A 15,548-nucleotide genomic window follows, 5' to 3' on the forward strand; every position below is an offset into this window, starting at 1 on the left:
CAATAAATGCTGGCTTAACCAGTGATGCCCACATCCCATAAAATGATTTTTTTTTTTAAAAAGGCACTTCTTGCCAACTTGAGTGGAGATATTAATGGAGCATCCTCCTATTATTTAATTGTCCATCACCTTTCATGACTGGATGTGGCAGGACTTCAAAGCTTTGATCTATTGAGTGTGGAATCACTTGCTCTTATCTATGACATGGGACTTCCAACTATTTACCATACATGTGGACATGTGGTGTAGCTTCATCAGGTTGACACCCCATTTTCAGGGATGCCTCCTGTTGGTCCTGGCATGCTCTTCTACACTCCTAATTGAATCAAGGTTTGTCCCTGGCTTGATGTAATGGTAGAGTGAGGGAAATGCCAGGCCATTAGGTGGTAAATTCCATCAGATTGTGGTAAAATAGAATTCTGCTACAGGTGATGGCCTACACCATCCCAAGTATGCCTTGTTTTGAACTGCAAGATCTGTTCTGAAACTACCCCTTTTAACAAGGTGCTAATGAAGGTGGGTGGCTTCTGTGTAAAGGCAGAACTTCATCCCACAAGGACTGTGTGCCGGTCCCTCTTACTGATACTCATTTGCAAGGGGTAGATTGGTGAGGATGAAGTCAGGTAGGTTTTCCCTAATTTCTTCTTGCCAACTGCCACAAACCCAGTTTGACAGCAAAGTTCTTCAAGGCTCAGCCAGTAGTGGTGCTGCGAAGAATCTTTAATGGGCTGCTATGTCTCAGCCACCGTACACTTTACCCTTTCTAACTTCTGCTTTTTGCAGTTGGTGTTTGTCTTGGAAGAGTGGTGACTTATCAGCTAATGGAGTGCAGTAGATGATCAGCTTTTCTGCCCAGTTTGGCCTGATGCCATGAGACTTCACACTTTCTCCTGACTACCACTGTGCTGCTGGTGGTACAGGACAGGTATAGGCATAGTGGTGGAGTGATTTGAAATTGTGAACAACAAATGTAATTATGTTACTTGACTAGGTTTTACCATGTCTGGTGCCTGAGGCAATGCCTAGAACTAGGTAGAGTGCTCCCATTGGCGGCCTCCTGCACTTGGACTCTATGGATGGTCCGTCCAGTTTTATTTTTTATTGCTTCTTGTAACAGTTTGATACAACTGAATGTCTTGCTCGGCCAATTCAGCAAACAAATAAAAGTCAAACTTATTGCTGTAGGGAAGGAGTCACATGTAGGCTAGACCAGGGAAGTATAGCAGATTTTGTTCCCTAAAGGACACTACTGAATCAGATGAGTTTTAACGACAATCCTAAAATTTCATGGTCATCATTACTGATTCTAGCTTTTAATTCTAGATTCTTCCTCATTTAATTAACTGAAATTAATTTCTACAACTGCTGTAATGGGATTTGAACTCCTGTCTCCAGATCACTAGTCAAAGCATCTGTATTGCTCATCCAGTGTCGTAACTCCTATGTTACTACCCCTATCTTTCTATATACTTTTATTTTTCTATCATTAAACTATTTGGAGCCATCTAAACCTTTTAACCAACAATAGATGGATCTATTAAAACATGTATATATGTTCATGGGCAATTTGTATAATGTATTATGTATTTATGAAAAGGGCTCTAACAATATTTGAGATAAAGGAATATTTAATGCAGCAGCAACTTACTAACGCCCAATATAGTAACGATCTATCTGCACAAAAGCCTAACCTGTGTGTAATCAACTCTACAATTGGTATTAACCATTGGCATTGAATCACAACATTCTTGGGAAATCATCATTGCCATGTAGATTCCCCCTTGGAAACCTTTAACCAATCACATGAGTTTTCACGTCCTATTCTGCTGAAATTTGAATGGGGTGGATTAACATTGCCAGAATAATAATCTGAATTTAATAAATGAAATATTATTTAAGATGGAAGAGAAAGGGAAACCAAGTATTATAGATCAGTAATCAAACACCAATCAGCAGGAACTTACTGGAATCTGTCATCAAATGGAGTGAGTGAGCTCTCAGACAAGTGTTAGTTGATCACAGAGAGCATGCATAGATTTGTGGAGGGTAGGTTATGTCTGACACGTAGGAGACAGTGAATTGGGGTAAAGTATTCCTGCATTCATGGACAGGATATGATGAATGGTGTTCCCTAAGAATCTGCTTAGGGCCAATGGCTTTTTTCTGAAATAATTACCCTGAATCAAGAAATTAGGAATTGTTTGGCGATTGGGGGTAGTCTGCTGGTGGTGTCTGAGGGTTTTGCTTTGCCCAGTCTTCTGACTTGGCTTGGTGACCATCTTGGGTGGATTTTCTTGTGTTACCTTTTCAGTGTCCCTTGGTTGATTTCTCTTGGTGAGAATGGCTGACTCTAGAGTAAGGGTATGTGAGAGATCTCCAATTCGTTTGTTTACATGGAATGTTAGAGGTTTGAGGGCATTTGCCATCTTAAGAGTTTAAACTCCGATGTTGTTTTCTTGTTGGAGACCCGCTTGAGGGTCAGACCAGGTTGCGTGAGGGGTGGGTTAGGCAGATTTTTCATTCCAGTTTCGATGGCAGGGCCAGGGGTACGGCGATTTTAATTAATAAAAGAGTTCAGTTTTCTTCCTCCTCTGATTATCGCCGACCCCAATGGTCCATCTGTCATTATTTGTGGCTCCCTGTTGAATGCCCTGGTGGTCATGGTTAACGTTTATGCCCCCAACTGGGACAATATGAATTTTATCAACTCCCTGTTAGCCTCCCTCCCCGACCTCGACTCACATCAGCTTATTTTAGGTGGTGACCTGAACTGCGTTTTGGACCCTAGATTGGGCCATTCCAAACCTAAATCTTGTGTTCCACCTGGGATGGCCAGGATCCACCATGCGTATTCCTGTATTGATTTTTTAAATTTTGGATAGGGTTCTCCGCCCTTCAATGGTGGCAGCTGAGTACTCAACAATTGTTATTTCTCACCATGCTCCGCCCTTTATTATTTAAGTCTGGGAGTCTGGCCCCACCCAACATTTACCCGGGAGATTACATTGGTGGATAAAACATTTTGTGAGCGTTTGTCCACCTCCACAGATAACTATATAAGTCAAGCAGGTCCAACTCAATCTCACCTTCCATGCTGTGGGATATTCTTAGGCATGCCTTAGGTGGGGGGAAGTTCTCTTACAGAGCATATATATATTGAAGACAAAGGTGGAGCAGCAGAGTGGATTCCATTCTGGAGGTGGCTCACCAGTACTCGCTTGACCCTACTCCGGAGCTATTGGCAAGTAGCAAACAATTACAGACGAGTTCGAGCCACTGTCTACTACCAGGGTGGCATGTCAGCTGCAATGTTCCAGTGGCACTTTTTATGAGTACGGGGAAAAAGGTAGTCATCTCCTGGCTCACCAACTCAAACGTCATGCGGCCTCTCGCGAGATCCCTCCGATACTTAATCCAGGCAGCAGGCGTCAACCTCATTTCCTCCCCTCTCCAGGTCAATGCGGCTTTTAAATCCTTTTGCTGCGAACTTTATAGGTTGGAACTCACTGCAGATAGATCAGTCATGTCTGACTTTCTGGGCAGTCTACCCATTCTGACTGTCGATGTGGATAAAAGCAGTGAGTTGGACTCCCCATTACTCGCCGACAACATTTTAAATGTATTGAGCTGTTGAAGTCTATCAAGGATTCTGGTCCGGATGGCTTTCCGATTGAATTTTACAAGGTGTTCTCGGAGCAGCTTGTGCATTTATTATTGGACATGTTCAATGATTCCCTATCCCAGGGGTCTCTGCCTCCAACCCTCACTCAATCCTCTATTTCCTTGTTCCTCAAGAGTGTGGTTCATACCGTCCTATCTTGCTTTTGAATACCGACGTCAAGCTGCTTGCTAACGTTCTGGCGTTCCGCTCGGAGTCTTGCCTCACAAGTATATTCAAACAGACCTGCTAAATGTCTGAGGCATTGGTGAGGCCACACCTGGAGTATTGTGTGCCGTATTGGTGTCCTTATCTGAGGAAGGACATTCTTGCTATGGAGGGAGTGTAGCGAAGGTTTACCAGGCTGATACTTGGGAAGGCGGGACTGTCATATGAGGCGAGACTAAGTCGGTTAGGATTTGAAGTTAAAATCACCAAGAAATCTCCCCCTAAATCAAAAAGGGTCAATAAATCTCCCCCTAAACCAAAATGGGTCAAGAAATTAGACGAAATTTCCCCTTAAACCATAAAGGGTCAAGAAATTCTAAGTGGTGAACAGGGATTACCTTGTGTCCCTGACTCCTAGACAGACTTGGGTGGGTGTTATTCGGGTCAAACTAATTTTTCAAGTTAATCACCAATATAACACATATCTTCCTAGAAGATTTCATTTAACTATCACTCAATAGCTCTACTCACGGGTAAGGCTTTTTAAGTAGAATAAGTAAACTTTCTAATAACCATTCTTTCAGGTTATCAACTTAAGTTTATTTTCAAAACTAAAAGAATAAAAATATATATATATTTTTAAAGAATATCTAAGATCTTTTCTTCAGATGCTTTGGGCCAGTAGTAAGACTTTCAGGTCTTCCTTGTCAATCATTATTCTTTTAATCTTGGGTCTTCCGATGTATTTTCTGGGCTGCTTGGTTTTTAAAAGCGAGATTCACAGCTTTTTCTTCTTTCTTCCTCCTGCTATTTCTTTCTTTCTTTATGACCTTGTTCTTTTTAGCCGCTGGCACCTTGTTCGCTTGTCGGAGCCGTTCACCCAGCCTCCACACGCCGTTGGCTTTTTTCTTCTGCTCCGGTCGTCAGCTGCCTTCCTCTCCGGCTGCCTTTCTCCAACCCAACTCCTTTCAACTGCCTCAACTGCTGTTATTTTTAGCAATTACGGCCCCTGCGAGCGCCAGCACGTGCCTCCCGCGAGCGCCAGCGCGTGCCTCCCGCTCACGCTTCCAACTACCACTTCTCTTCAAACAGCAACGGCCCCCGCGAGTCCCAGTGCTCGCCTTTTCTAACCAAACATTTTCAGCCCATAAACAACAAAAACTCTCATTGGGGTCGACTCCGCACACACCCGCAGATAAAAATAGGGGCCAACCATATTTTTCCTTCCCCGCAACATGGTCAAAGACTAGACATGATTTAATTGAATGGCAGGCATGTGAGCTGCAAGGCACTGACTGGTGACGTCCCGTTCCTCTAAAGACACCAGCTCAAGATGGTCATCTCCCTTCGCCCAACATTGGTTCCCCAAACAAAAACCCCAAGTCCTCCTAGGACAACACCAATGGCACAAATGCCACATTTTTCCATTTTTCATTACAGATTATATTCATTGGGGTTCAGAAGAGTGAGAGTGGGTCTCATAGAAACTTATAAAATTCAACAGGATTAAATAGGGTATATGCAGAAAGAATGTTCCCAATGATGCGGGAATCCAGAAGTAGGGGTCATAGTTTGAGGATAAGAGGTAAACATTTTACGACTGAGGTGAGGAGTAATTTCTTCACCCAGAGAGTGCATCTGTGGAATTCACCACCAAAGAAAGTAGTTGAGGCCAAAATGTTGTGTAATTTAAAGAAGGAATTAGATATAGCTCTTGGGGCTAAAGGAATCAAGGGATAGGGGGGAAGGGGGATCAGGGTGTTGAACTTGATGATTAGCCATGATGGTAATGAATGGCGGAGCAGGGTTGACCATTCAAACATGTGAATGGTCAGTGCTAGGTGCAAGTTCCAGAGGAGTAGTTAGCAGACTCCATGATAACGTGCTCTGAGTCAGATTGCTATCTTACCACGAGACTCAATAAAATATTCTGGTTTGGGCAAGTCGCTTTGTTTGGTGGATTTCTTCGTGAAGTACAAAGGACCAACACAACATTACGGACTGGTTCGTGGAGGGGCGGTTTGCCAGTTTTAGGGAGTTAGCTGATAAATTTCATGCTACCCAACTCCAGCCTTTTTCGTTATTTTCAAGTTCGCGACTTCCTGCATATAACTTTTGAGACCATAAGATATGGTAGCAGAATTAGGCCACATGGCCCATCGAGTCTGCTCTGCCATTCAATCATGGCTGATATTTTTCTCATCCCCATTCTCCTGCCTTTTCCCATAACCCCCGATCACCTTATTAACCAAGAATCTACTTATCTCTGTCTTAAAGACACTCCGTGATTTGACGCTCACAGCCTTCTGCGGCAAAGAGTTCCACAGATTCACCACCCACTGGCTGAAGAAATTCATTCTCATCTCGGTTTTAAAGGATCGTCCCTTTAGTCTGAGATTGTGCCCTCTCGTTCTAGTTTTTCCTACCAGTGGAAACACCCTCTCCACGTCCACTCTATCCAAGCCTAGCAGTATCCTATAAGTTTCAATAAGATCACCACACATCCTTCTAATTCCAACGAGTACAGACCCAGAGTCCTCAACCGTTCCTCATATGAAAAGCCCTTTATTCCAGGGATCATTCTTGTGAACCTCCTCTGGACCCTTTCCAAGGCTAGCACATCCTTCCTTAGATATAGGGCCCAAAACTGGTCACAATATTCCAAATGGGGTCTGACCAGAGCCTGATAAAGCCTCAGACGTACATCCCTGCTCTTATATTCTAGCCCTCTCGACAGGAATGTTAACATTGCATTTGCCTTCCTAGCTGCTCACTGAATCTGCACGTTAACCTTAAGAGAATCTTGGACACGGACTCCCAAGTCCCTTTGTGCTTCTGATTTCCTAAGCATTTCCCCATTTAGAAAATAGTCTATGCCTCCATTCCTCCTTCCAAAGTGCATAATCGCACACTTTTCCACATTGTATTCCAAAGGGGCTGGTTTAGCACAGGGCTAAAGAGCTGGATTTTAAAGTAGACCAAGGCAGGCTAGCAGCACAGTTCAATTCCCATACCAGCCTCTCCGAACAGGTTCGGAAAGTGGCAACTAGGGGCTTTTCACAGTAACTTCATTTGAAGCCTACTTGTGACAATAAGCGATTTTCATTTCATTTCATTTTTTCATTTCATCTGCCACATCTTTGCACACTCTCCTACCTATCCAAGTCCGTCTGCAGCCCCCATGCTTCCTCAATACTACCTCTGATCCTCTACATATCTTTGTATCATCTAATAATAATAATCTTTATTCTCACAAGTCGGATTACATTAACACTGCAATGAAGTTACTGTGAAAAGCCCCTTTTCGCCACATTCCGGCGCCTGGTTGGGTACACAGAGGGAGAATTTAGAATGTCCAAATTACCTCACAGTACAACTTTCGGGACTTGTGGGAGTAAACTGGAGCACCCGGAGGAAACCCACGCAAACATGGTGAGAACATGCAGACTCCGCACAGACAGTGACACAATCCAGAATCGAACTTGGGACCCTGCAGCTATGAAGTAACGCTGCTAACCACTGTGCTACCATGTTGCCCGTCTGCAAACTTGGCAACAGTGCTTTCTGCTATGGGTGACTCCCCCTTTAATGTATTTGTTGCTTTTCTGAGCACACGGCTTGTTCCCTAGGTGTGGGATTACAATTATGGACACGTGGGTTTTTAAACACAAAACAATGTTTATTCCATGGACTCAACTTCACATCTTAAATAAACATTGGATCTCTTAACACCCCTTCAAAGATAACTCCAAAAATATTACAACAGTAAATAATTCCTCAAAGTGTTCCTTCAAACTTCCAAGTGACTTAACACCTTTAAACAGAATCACATCAGGTTAAAGGCTTTACTATTATGAGTTTAAATCACTTAAATGATCCAGAGATAGACTTTCATGGCAGAGATCACAGCAAATCCAGCTCACTGCAAAACACAGACACTCCCCAAGCTCTTTTCCTCCAAACTGAAACTTCAAAATGGCTGACCTGAGCTCAACTCCACCCACTCTCTGACATCACTGTTTTCTTAAAGGTACATTGCTTAAACATCCATGTCTTAAAGGTACTCGCACATGACATCTCCCCCCAAGAAAAATAAATAAACCATCAACTTCAAGATGGTTTCATTTTTCAATTTTGCACCATCCACTAAGAAATGTACACAGTAAATATACCTTTTCGTTTAAAAAAAAACACACACGCAAACAGGTATAATAATATAGTCCATTTTTCTTTGTTCTTCTTCCTCCAACCGAAATCCTTCTCGATTGTCAGTCTCTTTGAACAAAGTCTCTGCACGATCCATCCATTCCTCTACTCCTCGGCATTTCTCTTCAGAATCAGATAATTTAGTTCAATCGGACCACAGAGCCCCTTGCAATTCTCCAATACAGGAACATTGGTTACCACAGCTTTCAGGCAGTCAAATGCCTGTTGAAAGTTCGCTGTCCATTGAAATTTTTAACGTTTCTTCAGCAATTCCATCAGTGAAGTAATCACGCCACAAAAGTTTTGCACAACTGTTCGATCAAATTCATTCATGCTAGGAGATCGCATTATTTCCCTTCGTCTTGAGGGTATCGGAAACTCCTCAAGGAAAGTGATTCGGGCTTCTCCAAATTCACTTTCGGCTAGGTTCATCACCAAACCCGCCTCCTGAAGTCGATCAAAGAAGTCCATACGATGTTTAAAATGTTCTTTCCATGTCTGGAAGTTGAAAATAAAATCAGATTCCTCTTCCGTGTACGCTTTCTGATACATCCGTTTTATTTCTATGTTTTTTTGTTGTAACTCAGCCAATTTTCCTGAACTAAAAATATCTGCCTCATCCTCCACCTGTTCTTGTTCTTTTTCAACCATCTGATCAAAAATCATTTCTGATAATTGCACTTCAACTTCATCTTCACTCTTTGATTTCTCCTCTTGTCTTAACCTGTGACTTTGCGACCTTGTTACTACACAATCCGGAAAACTCCCAGGATATTCGTCCTTAAACTCTTCAGTTGTCTGATTTTCCACTGGCTTATCAACCACAGTAGGCATCGCTCCCACCTGCGATCCAGCTATATCATTACCCAAGATAAACTGTATTCCTGGACAAGATAGTTTATCTATTACTCCTAATACCACTTCACCACTCTTCACTGGACTTTCCAACCTTACCTTATATAATGGAACGCCAGTCCTCTCACCCTGAATTCCACATATCACCACCTTTTCTGGCAACATTCTTCCCAAACTACATAATTTCTCATCTCTTACCATTACAGATTGACTAGCCCCTGCATCTCTTAAAATTGTGACTTCTTTACCTGCTCCTCCTGATACACATGAGTAAACTTTACCCACACAAGTAAATTATTAAAATACATCTGGCACCTTCTGAACAATTACTTCTTGAACAGGCTGTTCAATCGTTTGCACCTCCTTTGCTTCCCTTGGGCTTTCCTTTACCACTCCAACAAACCCCACTGTCTTATCCTGTTTTACCACATCAGCCTTCCCAGTGCTTTTCTTCAACCACCAACACTGTGACTTTACATGGCCTAGTTTATTCCAGTGAAAACATCTGAAACTTTTCATTTCCTTTCCACCCTCCTGGATTTCTTTTTTAATCTCAGGTACACTCTCTTTACTGTCTCCCATCAGATCACCTTTACCTTTACCACTTGAGTATTTCTCATGTCCCCAGTTTCTATCCCTCACCGGCTGAAACTGATGTCGGAAACCAATCTTTGATTTATGAACTAATTCATAATCATCTGCCATTTCCGCTGCTAATCTCACAGTTTTAACTCTCTGTTCTTCCACGTGAGTTCTCACTACATCAGGAATAGAATTTTTAAACTCCTCCAAAAGTATAATTTCTCTGAGAGCTTCATACGTTTGGTCTATTTTCAAAGCCCTTATCCACCTATCAAAACTACTCTGTTTGAGCCTTTCAAACTCCATGTATGTTTGACCAAATTCTTTCCTTGAATTTCTAAACCTTTGTCTGTAAGCTTCAGGCACTAGCTCATATGCACTTAAGATGGATTTCTTCACCTCCTCATACGTTCCAGATACCTCCTCCGGTAGTGATGCAAACACTTCACTAGCCCTACCTACCAGCTTTGTTTGAATCAGTAATACCCACATGTCCTGTGGCCATTGCATTTGTTTAGCTACCTTCTCAAATGAATTGAAAAAGGCTTCTACCTTCTTCTCGTCAAACCTTGGCAATGCTTGGACATATTTAAATAGGTCCCCACCACGTCTTCGACTGTGACGCTCTGTCTCATCATCCTCATCCATCTCCTCCAACTGTACGTGTCCCTTTGCGTCTGCCAATTTTAACTGATTTTCATGTTTCAGAGCCATTTTCCGAAGTTCAAACTCTCTCTCTTTTTCCCTTTCCTCGCTATCTCTTTCTTTGTTTCTTTCTTCTCTCTCCTTTTCTTTTTCCTCTCTATCTCTTTCTCTTTCTTTTTCCGCTCTCTCTTTCGTATTCAAGCCGCTTTAATTCTTTCTCATGTTCCATTTGTTTAATTTGCAACTGAATTTTTGCCATTTCCCATGAGTCAAACTCTATCTCAGGCAACTTTAAATGCTTAACCACCGCCATAATTACCTCACCTTTTCGCATTTTGTTAGGTAATGTTAACTGCAATGTTTTTGCCAGACCCAACAGTCTGCTTTTCATCTTTGTCTGTAAAGTACTGCGTGTGACAGTCTCCACACCCAAAACTTCTGAGCCTCTGAAAGAGCCATTGTCCACAACACACTCCCCACTTAAACTAAAATACCACACCGGAATAGCAACAATCCTTCACTGTCTTTAAGTTCACAAAAGCCAATCCAATAGATAGACTTTTATCCCGGACGAGCCCCCAATTGTTATGGGCGAGGCGTTTTCAGAAGCCCAAAATGTATCATGGAGTTCAACCAACCTCCCCCTTTAATGTATTTGTTGCTTTTCCGAGCACATGGCTTGTTCCCTAGGTGTGGGATTACAATTATGGACACGTGCGTTTTTAAACACAAAACAATGTTTATTCCATGAACTCAACTTAACATCGTAAATAAACATTGGATCTCTTAACACCCCTTACTTCAAAGATAACTCCGAAAATATTACAACAGTAAAAAACTCCTCAAAATGTTCCTTCAAACTTCCAAGAGACTTAACACCTTTAAACAGAATCACATCAGGTTAAAGGCTTTACTATCATGAGTTTAAATCACTCAAATGATCCAGAGATAGTCTTTCATGGCAGAGATTGCAGCAAATCCAGCTCACTGCAAAACACAGACACTCCCCAATCTCTTTTCCTCCAAATTAAAACTTCAAAATGGCTGACCTGGGCTCAGCTCCACCCACTCTCTGACATCACTGTTTTCTTAAAGGTACATTGCTTAAACATCCATGTCTTAAAGGTACTCTCACATGACACTTCAGTTCCTTCTTCCAAATCGTTAATGTATATTGTGAAAAGTTGTGGACCCAGCACCGATCCCTGAGGCACACCACTATTCACCAGCTGCCATTCTGAAAAAGACCCCTTTATCCCCACTCTCTGCCTTCTGCCAGTCAGCCAATCCTCTATCCATGCCAGGCTCTTAGCTTATTTAACAATCTCTTCCTATGCAGCACTTTGTCTAAGGCCTTCTGAAAATCTAAATAAATCACGTCCATTGGTTCTCCTTTGTCTAACTTCCTTGTTACCTCCTCAAAGAACTCTAACAGATTTGTCAGACATCACCTCCCCTTGATGAAGCCATGCTGACTCAGCCCTATTTTATCACGCACTTCCAAGTACTCCGTGATCTCATCTTTAATAGTGGACTCTAAAATCTCACCAATGACCGAAGTCAGGCTAACCATCCTATAATCTTTATTAGTGTCACAAGTAGGCTTACCACACTGCAATGAAGTTACTGTGAAAAGCCCCTAGTCGCCACGTTCCGGAGCCTGTTCGGGTACACTGAGGGAGAATTCAGAATGTCCAATTCACCAAACAGCACGTCTTTTGGGACTTGTGGAAGGAAACCGGAGCACCCGCAGGAAACCCACGCAGACACGGCGAGAACGTGCAGACACCACACGGACAGTGACCCAAGTCGGGTATCGAACCTGGGACCCTGGAACTGTGAAGCAACTGTGCTACCCACTGTGCTACCATTCTGCCCATATAATGGTTCCAAACCTCTGGGACCATTCAGGACCCGAATCTCAATGTCTTCCCCAAGTGCATCGCCTAATCAGCCTGGCCCACTTCATGATGCGTTCCTTGTCCAGGAACCAGTGCAATCGTACCACCATCGCCCTCGGTGGCTCACCCCACTGGAGCTTGCGCATTAGTGCCCTGTGCGCCTGACCCACCTTCAACAGCCGGTCAAACGCACCTTCCCGAGCTACTTCTCCAGCATCTTCCCAACATGCACACCCACAATAGGCCGGTATACTTTGCTTTATTAAGGGGTCTTGGGAGGGATTGTTTAATTGTTTTTACTTCTTGCCTTTGTTTTGACTGTTTGCACTAAGGGCGGGGGAGTGAAATCAGTGGGAGGGAGGATGCTAGGCACCATGGGCGGGGCTGCCAGGCTGGCTGGGCGGGCTAGTTTACGGAAGCAAAGTGTGGGGTGATTATCATAGAATTTACAGTGCAGAAGGAAGCCATTCGGCCCATCGAGTCTGCACCAGCTCTTGGAAAGAGCACCCTACCCAAGGTCAACACCTCCACCCTATCCCCATAACCCAATAATCCCACCCAACACTAAGGGCAATTTTGGACACTGTGGGCAATTTATCATGGCCAATCCACCTAACCTGTGAGCTGAAGATCGATGTGGTGGGGGGGGATGGGAGGGGAAGTTGGGCGGGGGAGGGATTATGCTGCTGGCGAGGAGGGGACTTTCAAAGTGGAAGAGGAGGACGGTTGATGACGGTAGTTGCCCGATGGCGGGCCAGGGGAGGTGCGTGGCATGAGTCGCAGACTGGCCTAGGAGAGGTTATGGTTGATTGGCAGGGGAGGGGGGCTGGGTGCCCCCCCCCGACCAGACTGGTCACGTGGAACGTTCGGGGACTGAATGGGCCAGTTAAAAGGGCCCGTGTGTTCGCGCACTTGGGGCAACTGAAGGCGGACGTGGTCATGTTGCAGGAGACACATCTGAAGCTGGGTGATCAGATTAGGTTAAGGAAGGGATGGGTTGGACAGGTGTTCCATTCGGGGTTATACTTTAAAACAAGGGAGGTGGCGATCTTGGTTAATAAGCGGGTGGCATTCGAAGTGCGGAATATAGAAGTGGACCCGGGGGGGTAGATATGGGATGGTGAGTGGGAAACTGGAGGGAATGGCCGTGGTGTTGGTAAATATATATACCCTGAACTGCGATGACGTGGAGTTTGTGATACAGGCACTGGGGAAGATCCCGGACCTAGATTCACATTGACTGATTATGGGGGGGGGATTTCAATAGGGTTCTGGATCCAAGGCTGGACAGGTCGAGTTCTAGGTCTGGGAAGTTATCAGCTATGGCAAGGGAGCTCCAGGGATTCATGGAGCGCATGGGGAGGGTCGCTCCGTGGAGATTTGGGAAGCCGAGGAGTGAGGAGTTTTCATTCTACTCCCATGTGCATAAGGTCTATTCCTGGATAGATTTCTTTGTGATGGACAATACTGATGCACTATCAATTACGACGAGACAAGAGTAGAGAGTAATTGAGGCTTTATTACACAGAGATGTGTGGCCTCCTTAAGCTGCTGCCTAAATGGCTGCTGTTCGGAGAGCACACACATTTATACTCCACCTACTGGGCGGAGCCAGCAGGCAGGGATCTACCCCCGTACCTGTAGTACAGGGGCCTTACCGCAATACCCATATATACAATATAATACAACAGTGATGACTACCACATTCACCCCCTGTTAAAAATGAGTCCAGCGGGGGTGGTGGAAAACTATTTACATACAGATTGGTTTTAAAATTACAGAGCAGGTTACAAATTTAGACAATCGGGCGCCTTGATCTGTCGTTGAGAGCTCCGCAGTGCTGGTGGCGACTCAGGCGTCAGCTTGGTCTTCGGTGACTCCGGGAGCGTGTCGAAATCCTCTTCATCCCCGGGTGGGAGCAAGGGGGAGGACGGATTGTCCTGGAGTGGGGGCTGTGTTGGGGTGCACCAGGGGAGGGGAGGGTGGCGCCGGGGTTGGGGGGGGGGCCAGCTGGTGCCAGATCCCTGAGGGAGACTGTGTCTTGGCGGCCGTCAGGGTACGCTACGTAGGCGTACTGCGGGTTCGCATGGAGCACTCTCTCAACCAACGGGTCCGCCTTGTGGAGCCGCACGTGCTTGCGGAGAAGAACGGGTCGTGGAGCTGCCAGCCACGTTGGGAGCGAAACCCCGGAGGTGGACTTCCTGGGGAAGGCAAAGCGAAGTTCATGGGGGGTTTCATTGGTCACGATGCACAGGAGCGACCGAATGGAGTGAAGTGCATCGGGGAGGACCTCCTGCCACCGGGAGGCTGGGGGATTTCTGGACCGTAGGGCCAGTTGGACGGCCCTCCAGACCGTCCCATTCTCCCGCTCCACCTGCCCGTTTCCCCTGGAGTTGTAGCTGGCCGTCCTGCTTGAGGCAATGCCCCTGTTGAGCAGGTACTGGCGCAGCTCCTCGCTCATAAATGAGGATCCCCGGTCGCTGTGGACGTAGGCGGGGAAACCGAGCAGAGTGAAAATGGTGTTGAGGGCTTTGATGACGGTGGCAGACGTCATATCGGGGCATGGGACGGCGAAGGGGAATCGGGAATACTCGTCGACCACATTGAGAAAGTACGCCTGGTTGAGGGTGGCGGCCAGAGCGACGTCTGATGCATCGCTCTCAACTTGGAAGGGAAGTGGCTCGTTGACCACGTGCATCGCGGCCTTGGCGATGTCGGCCTTGATACAGTTGAAGGCCTGGTGAGCCTCGGCCGTCAGTGGGAAAGCGGTGGATTGGATGAGTGGGCGGGCCTTGTCCGCATAGTTTGGGACCCACTGGGCGTAATACGAAAAGAACCCCAGGCATCGTTTGAGGGCCTTGGGGCAGTGGGGGAAGGGGAGATCCATGAGGGGGCACATGCGATCGGGGTCGGGCCCTAGAACTCCGTTCTGAACCACATAACCGAGGATGGCTAATCGGTTTGTGCTGAACACGCACTTCTCCTTGTTGTAAGTTAGGTTGAGGAGTTTGGCGGTGTGGAGAAATTTGGAAAGGCTAGCGTTGTGGTCCTGCTGGTCATGGCCGCAGATGGTGACGTTATCTAGGTACGGGAAAGTGGCCCGCAGCCCGTACCGGCCAACCATTTGGTCCATCTCCCGTTGGAAGACCGAAACCCCGTTGGTGACGCTGAAGGGAACCCTAAGGAAATGGTAAAGGCGGCCATCCGCTTCAAACGCAGTGTATGGGCGGTCCGCCTTACGGATGGGGAGCTGGTGGTAGGCAGATTTCAGGTCCACTGTCGAGAAGACCCGGTACTGTGCAATCTGATTGACCATATCAGATATGAACAAACAAACAACAAAGAACAAAGAAATGTACAGCACAGGAACAGGCCCTTCGGCCCTCCAAGCCCGTGCCGACCATGCTGCCCGACTAAACTACAATCTTCTACACTTCCTGGGTCCGTATCCCTCTATTCCCACCCTATTCATGTATTTGTCAAGATGCCCCTTAAATGTCACTATCGTCCCTGCTTCCACCACCTCCTCCGGT

Source organism: Scyliorhinus torazame, chromosome 9, assembly GCF_047496885.1.
Source record: "Scyliorhinus torazame isolate Kashiwa2021f chromosome 9, sScyTor2.1, whole genome shotgun sequence".
In the NCBI taxonomy this organism is placed as follows: Eukaryota; Metazoa; Chordata; class Chondrichthyes; order Carcharhiniformes; family Scyliorhinidae; genus Scyliorhinus; species Scyliorhinus torazame.